At 42.3% G+C, this 6,961-nt stretch overlaps 1 protein-coding gene across 1 annotated transcript in view; it reads left to right on the top strand.

Annotated features, from left to right (window-relative positions):
* Window positions 1-3,283, top strand: part of LOC124262375 (centlein-like) — a 72,870-nt gene extending 69,587 nt beyond the window's left edge. The window contains exon 13 of the mRNA XM_046696857.1: window positions 3,245-3,283. The gene's annotated coding sequence lies outside the window, so the exon portion shown is untranslated. The remainder of the gene's footprint in view (window positions 1-3,244) is intronic.
* The last annotated feature ends 3,678 nt before the right edge of the window (window positions 3,284-6,961 follow it).

Genomic DNA, 6,961 nt, shown 5'->3' on the forward strand with positions numbered 1-6,961 from the left:
GTGGCTTCAGTGCCACCATAAGGTATTCCAGCAAACTCCAGTGTGTATCTTTTAGATTCAATCGCTTGTGTTTCTTCAGCAGCGGGTCATGGAGCACAGCCACGATCTGTGTGGAGTTCGGCCAGACGTTCCAACATGAAATAGGCAGGATTCCAGCGAGTCACCACGTCGGTAATGACATTTTTGGGAGCTTTACCAAGCTTTGATTGATGTTCTCTGAGTTCTTGAGTTGCCAGAGTTGACTTTGAGAAAAACGCTACCAGCTTATGTGCAAACATCAGCATATTCTCAATGGAAGGAAGTTTCAAACCATCATGGACTGCTAGTTGAAGAGTGTGGGAGAATCATCTCACATGAGGATAACCTGCAGTCTTTGCCGCCAGAGACATGTTGCTCACATTGTCAGTAGTTAGGCCGACCACTTTAGCAATTCCAAATTCCTCCTGCACAGAATTTAAAATCCGTCTAATATTCTCGCCCGTATGGAGTTCCTCCACACTCCGTGTGGTCAGCACACACGACTCAAGTACCCAATTGTTAAGAAAGTAAGCACACACGACTCAAGTACCCAATTGTTAAGAAAGTAAGCACACACGACTCAAGTACCCAATTGTTAAGAAAGTGAGCACACACAACTCAAGTACCCAATTGTTAAGAAAATGAGCACACACACGACTCAAGTACCCAATTGTTAAGAAAGTGAGCCGTAACTGTAATACAGCCCTCTGCTGCTATGCTTGTTCACATGTCTATGGTAAGAGCAACGTATGGAATAGCTGGAAGTTTGGTTTTTAGCTCTGACTTAGCTTCGTTAAAAGTCTTATGCAAGTAATTGTGGAAAGTGGTTGAGCATGGGACTTTATAGTTAGGGTTTAACTCGGCACAGAATGCACAAAAACCGTCACTGTTCACAATGTTTAGTGGTCTAAGGTCACGAACGCACATGAGCATTGCTTTCTGTGTGACCCTTTCGTACCACTTTCTATCTACAGGTTTTGTTATTCCAAAGTTGCCAAATGACCCAAGAGTGGCCTGCTTTCACTTTAGCTGGTCAGAATTAGTATTTGGGTGTTTGCATGACAAAAGCTTTTTCATGGTACTGGTTGTGCTCCCTGCATAACTCAGTGATGTACCACACAGACGACATTTTTTTTTTTTCTTTTCATTATCCAAATCGAAATACGCCCATACATTTGATTTTTTATCCTTCTCCATCTCTGTCAATTGGCAATAAAATAGTTACCTAATCACTTTAAGAAGTGAAGTCTCAAATGATGTCTTATATCAGATGTTAACAGCCGCTTAGCACAGACAGACAGTCTGACAACGTAACCCGATTAGAGTTATCTCCCCTTATCGAGTCCTCGAGTCCTAGAAAATGGACTCGAGTCCAGCTAAACCCGACTCGTGCTCGAGTACTCTGGTACCCGTTGAAGCCCTAGTTGTGGAAACCGCCATGTTTGGTTATCTTGCCAAGAACAATCAGAAAAAGATAGTGCCATGAGCACAGTCACGGCATGGGTCAAGAAAACAATTAAACTTACTTTTGTGATGGCAGAAGATCGGCCTTATGGAATCCTATGTCCACACAAGATACGTACCATTGCTTTGCCCCTAGTGTCTTGGAAGACACTTTCGCAGGAACAGATCATGTTAGCCTGCCAGTGAGTGTCTTCTGACTGTGGGATATAACTCACGATTTTGGGTACCTGGCTGTCACCAAGTCCATCCACTTTACACTGGGGGGAATTGTCCATGTTGGGAAGTGTCTCGATTCTTTGGAGACCAGAATATAATCTTGTGTGCACACACTACAGCTGCAAGTTCTCACCTTGGTGTATTGGTAACTTCCATTTCATCTTGGAAGTTGAGCTTATGATTACTTTTGGAGATGTATTGAAAATAATGACAAAAAGATGTTTACAGGGTAGAGAATTTATAGACTTGAAGACTATGATGAACTTTCATTAAGTCTCACACTGCATTATGTATATACAGTGTAAATGGCATGTTTCCCCCGGGAGTGATGTGAAAACTACTTTTGACAGATTTCTTCCACAGTCTACTGATCACATATATTTGTGTCATAAAGAAATTGAAGATTGAATATAATTACAGAATAATCTAAACATCAGTGAAAAAAGAAACTATCAGAACATATAGAATTCATGTTAATACAACACCACTATTATCTCATTGCGATAAATACTGTATGCTGGTTGTCATCACATCGTCAACTCTTCATCTTCACTGGCAACTATTCACTTTAAGTTTTGCAAGTAATAGTGTCTTGTTGCTGAGGAATACTCAGCATGCATAAGGTAGGAAGCATTCCTGAGCTTGTCTGAGTTTGTCACCGACTAAATGGTAGTTGACAAACTGTAATTCAGTCACTTGTTTATAGCTGTGTTGATGGGAAGTTCTAGGTTTGTATGCTATGTGACATATGTAATTTGGAGGTGACATGTTTGCAAGAAGTGTAGGCATTTCATGGCTGGTGGCGACCAGTAGACTGGAAGTGCAAAACTACAAGTGCTCTGAAGATTCTGGGTGCTTTTAGTATGCCTCTTCTACAGGTGCTTTTATCAAGATAGCGGAATCATGTCAAGATGTTAGTGGTCTCAGAGATGATCTAGAGCAGTATTGGAACAGTCCTAGAAATTGGTTACATCTCAGTCCATCATAGCACCATGCTTCCTCAGTGACAAGCTTCAGATGATTGCGTAAGAAATTATCCAAGATAATAAAAAGGGATTTCAACATGATACAGTTTAACTTGTAGTCAAAATCACAGCTTGGCATTTAAGGCCAAGAGATCACATGGTTCTTTAATTGCCTCTTGCCATTTTGGGATTGAAACTGCTCCTTGCTTGCTTCTTCAAGTCACAGCTCCGTTCTTCAAGTTTTACACATTTTCAGGTTACATTCTCATGTCTCATCTTGGTTTTCTTGTTCATATTACCAAGTAAAATATCAAACAGGTACAAGACAAGGTTTATATTGTAGGAAGGACCCAGCTTCTTGGAAAAAACCTGTGTCATGCAGAAGATTGTAACGTCAGTCACTCCAAATACTTCCTCTGTGGGTCCCTGCTGGGGACCTGCTTTTGTGTATACAAAAATAGGGTTCTGAGATTGGTAAACAATTACTTGCATGTTTATGCTGTAGTTGGGTTCCAGGACTGGTGAAATTATGCTTCTGTTTCTATGCTGTAACTGGACATGCTTCCTTTTCTCCACTGCAGATGTACACAGATCTCAGTTCCCGCTATGAGATCAGCCAGAGAACAGAGACAAGTCTTCGAAAGGAGGTCCTTGCACTAAAACAGGTAAGATCACTATATTTTGTGTGTCACACAGCCTGGTAACTTGTAATATTGCTCTTTTGTGACATGCCTTGACAGCTCTTAGTTTGCAGAGTAATGAATTTGGAAAATATCCATTTTTGCACGACATACAAGTATTTCATCCCGTTTAAGTAACTCAACTATATCTGTCCATTGTCTGTTCTAAGACATATCAGTTGCATAAATTTCTCTCCATGTCAAAAAACATTTATTTTTCCTTATCCTGACTCATGATTATTTGCTTTCTCATCCTCTCTTCCGAACGGTCAAGTGGAAACTTGAATCCTTTCAATTCCCTTGCTGGTGTCCCCAGCCGTGATATTGCTGGAATATTGCTAAAAGCGGTGTAAAACTAAACTCAGTCAGTCAGTCAATTCCCTTGAAGCAAACGTACAATCACTCACCCTTTATTACCTCCCCTGGTTTTCCGCCAAAACCTGGCACGTGACCTCCCATGCCTTGGTCCTCACTCTCTCCTCTATCGCCCTAGCAGACAGTTGGACGGTCACTTCAGGGTCCTTTCGCGGCGTATAACTTAAAAAGTTTTGGAATTATAACACAAATTCTGCCATGAATGTGTTTATTAATATATTATTCATCATATTAGCAACAAAATTTGTACATTTCATGTCAAATTAATTCACGTTTTACTCCGTTTTCAGACGACTGTTTGCTTACATTTTGCAAGTGTAAACAGTGATTCAGCACGTCTCTACGCTTGAATTACACTCTGGTGTTCTTCTTGTCTGGTTTATGAGTTGTATATGTCTTGATGTTGATTATTCTGTATAATCATATGTGTAATATTGAATTTATGACCTTATATATTAATTGAATTGTGAAAATTTACTTGTAAATTTTTCACATGTGATTGCGAATTTGATTCTAATATTTCACAACCTGTTGGTACAGTTAACCAGACTGCGTGAGAAGGTGATACAGTCGTGAGAATTGTGAGTTGCTGTGACTACGGCTTGAGCTGTGCTGATATATGATGTCATCCCAGCCTAAGTCTGCGACGTCACCCGTACGGGAGAAGGTATCTCCACACACTGTAAGTAAAAGGAAGTCCCCTCCGGCAGAGAAGGCATCACAACATAAGAAGAGCAAGACGACTGCTTCAGGGAAGCAGTCATCATCATCCAGGCGCTCATCTAGATCGTCCCAATCTGGTAAATCGGCGTGATTGGCGCTACATACGTCTATGCAGCGTCTATCAACAGATATTGATGTGCCTGGCGCTGGTCGGTGGCAGGTCGGTGGCAGGGCGGTGGTCACAAACAGAGAAGGGTCTGCACATCAATCAGCTGGAACTGAAAGCAGTAATAGAAGCAGTACTAAATTGGGCGGCGCAATTAAAGAATCAGGTACTGACTAGGCTGTCCTCACATAGACCTGTTTGTGACTCGCTTCAACAATCAGGTGACAACATTTGTCTCGCCAGTGCCAGACCCGCTGGCATGGGCTGTCGACGCCTTAGCCATATCATGGGAAGGGATGAAGGCTTACGCCTTCCCTCCACCGATCCTGTTACCACAAGTACTTCGCAAGATCAACCGGACGAGGGTCCTACAACTGACTTTGGTAGCGCCTTACTGGCCAGCAAGACTATGGTTCCCAGACCTCATAGATCTTCACGGCGAACCTGTACTACGACTCCCAGACTGGCCGAATCTACTCGTCCATCCTCACACCAAGCAGCGACACGGCAACCCAACCCACGAGTAGCAGATTACTGGTGTCATTTGAGGTCCACTAGACATCTGAAGGGTTCCACATTGTCTACTTATCTTGCAGCAATCATTTCGGTCATCACCATGAAGACAGGGGTGAAATTGACCAAAGTGCCTGAACTTATAACCCTGCTGAGATCATTCAAGTTAGAATATCAACAACAGAAGTTCAGGGCACCAGCTTGGGACCTCAATATAGTACTACAGCACCTCATAAGTGAGGTATATGAGCCGCTGACAGAGACGACATTTGAGTTATTAACTCAAAAGATGATATTCCTCCTCGCCTTGGCTACTGCAGCTCGGATGTCTGAGATACATGCCCTTGACTTCAGCCGTACGAGATTCGACACGGGAAGAAGGGAAGCAGTCCATCTAGGCCTTAGATAGGACTTTATAGCCAAGAATCAGCTGCCGGGACAACCGGATCGTCAATTTTACGTTCCAGCATTATCAACTATCTTGGGTCCACAGGACACTCAAGATCTATCACTATGTCCGGTCAGAGCGCTGAAAATCTACTTGCAGAAATCTGCTACGAGAAGGAGGAAGTTCAAGCGTCTATTTATCCTGCTATCACCCGCTACAGCGGTAGAAGTCTCCCGTACTACGGTCTCCTTTTGGATCAGATCGGTGATCTTAAGGGCCTACAAAGCAGCAGGGTTAGAACCTCCAAGAGCATCTAACCCTCATGAAGTAAGAGCATTGGCCACGACACTCGCCCTACATGGAAACTGCTCAATATCATCTATAATGGAAGGCTGCTTTTGGAAGTCAGACACTGTCTTCGCTAACCACTACCTGAGAGACATCTCCACGGAAGATGTATCTGGTATACATCAATTCGGCCCTCTAGTTGTAGCGCAGCAACTCACTATGCCGGCCGGACGATGAAGAATCTCACCCTTGTCACGCAGACTCGTTGTCGCCAGGCAACTGTTCCATTGCCATTGGCTAAGAGTCCATGTTCCCCTGTTTTACGAGATAAAACAGCGCATGAGTGATACATAGACTCAGTTATGGTAATGTTCTTGTCTTAACAGATGGGTTGCGATACCAGTTTCGGTAATGTTCTTACCGTAAACATATTGGATAGTTGCAGAATATCTAGACAACACAACGTCTAGCTATAGTATACTAAATCCACAAAATTTAAGAAGTTTACTTCTAATACGAATGTATAAGAAGGTGGTCCCCCAATTAATATCAAGATAATATTGAAGTTAGCCGCAGATGAAGAAAATTCCCAGGGGGTAAATCAAGCTAACGCTGACGTGAATACAATCATGCAGGGAATCCCGTAGGTGGCTGACCCACCACCTATCCGTCGGATTTAGAAAGCAAATAATCATGAGTCAGGATAAGGAAAAATATGTAATTTTTATGATAAAATTAATATTTTATACTTATCCTGACTCATGAGATGAAGCCCTCCCAACCGTCCCCTCTCACCACACGGGTTTCCCTGTAGACCTGAGTTGGGCATATTTCGGAGAGAGTGAGGACCAAGGCATGGGAGGTCACGTGCCAGATTTTGGCGGGAAACCAGGGGAGGTAATAAAGGGTGAGTGATTGTACGTTTGCTTCAAGGGAATTGAAAGGATTCAAGTTTCCACTTGACCGTTCGGAAGAGAGGATGAGAAAGCAAATAATCATGAGTCAGGATAAGTATAAAATATTAATTTTATCATAAAAATTACATGTTTTCAGTTTATACGATAACTTAACAAAGATCGAAAAAGCTAAGCAAAGAGCAACAATAAGTCAATGACCTTATGTGGCATAATGCTATCACGTATTCAGTAGTACCACTCATTCCATCTCATTATGGTGAAGATCAAATTGCTTTTAGGCATTTGTTTTAGTCCCCTTAGTTTCTGAT

The sequence above is a fragment of the Haliotis rubra genome, unplaced genomic scaffold (assembly GCF_003918875.1).
Source record: "Haliotis rubra isolate DU_JTF1 unplaced genomic scaffold, ASM391887v1 Scf833, whole genome shotgun sequence".
In the NCBI taxonomy this organism is placed as follows: domain Eukaryota; kingdom Metazoa; phylum Mollusca; class Gastropoda; order Lepetellida; family Haliotidae; genus Haliotis; species Haliotis rubra.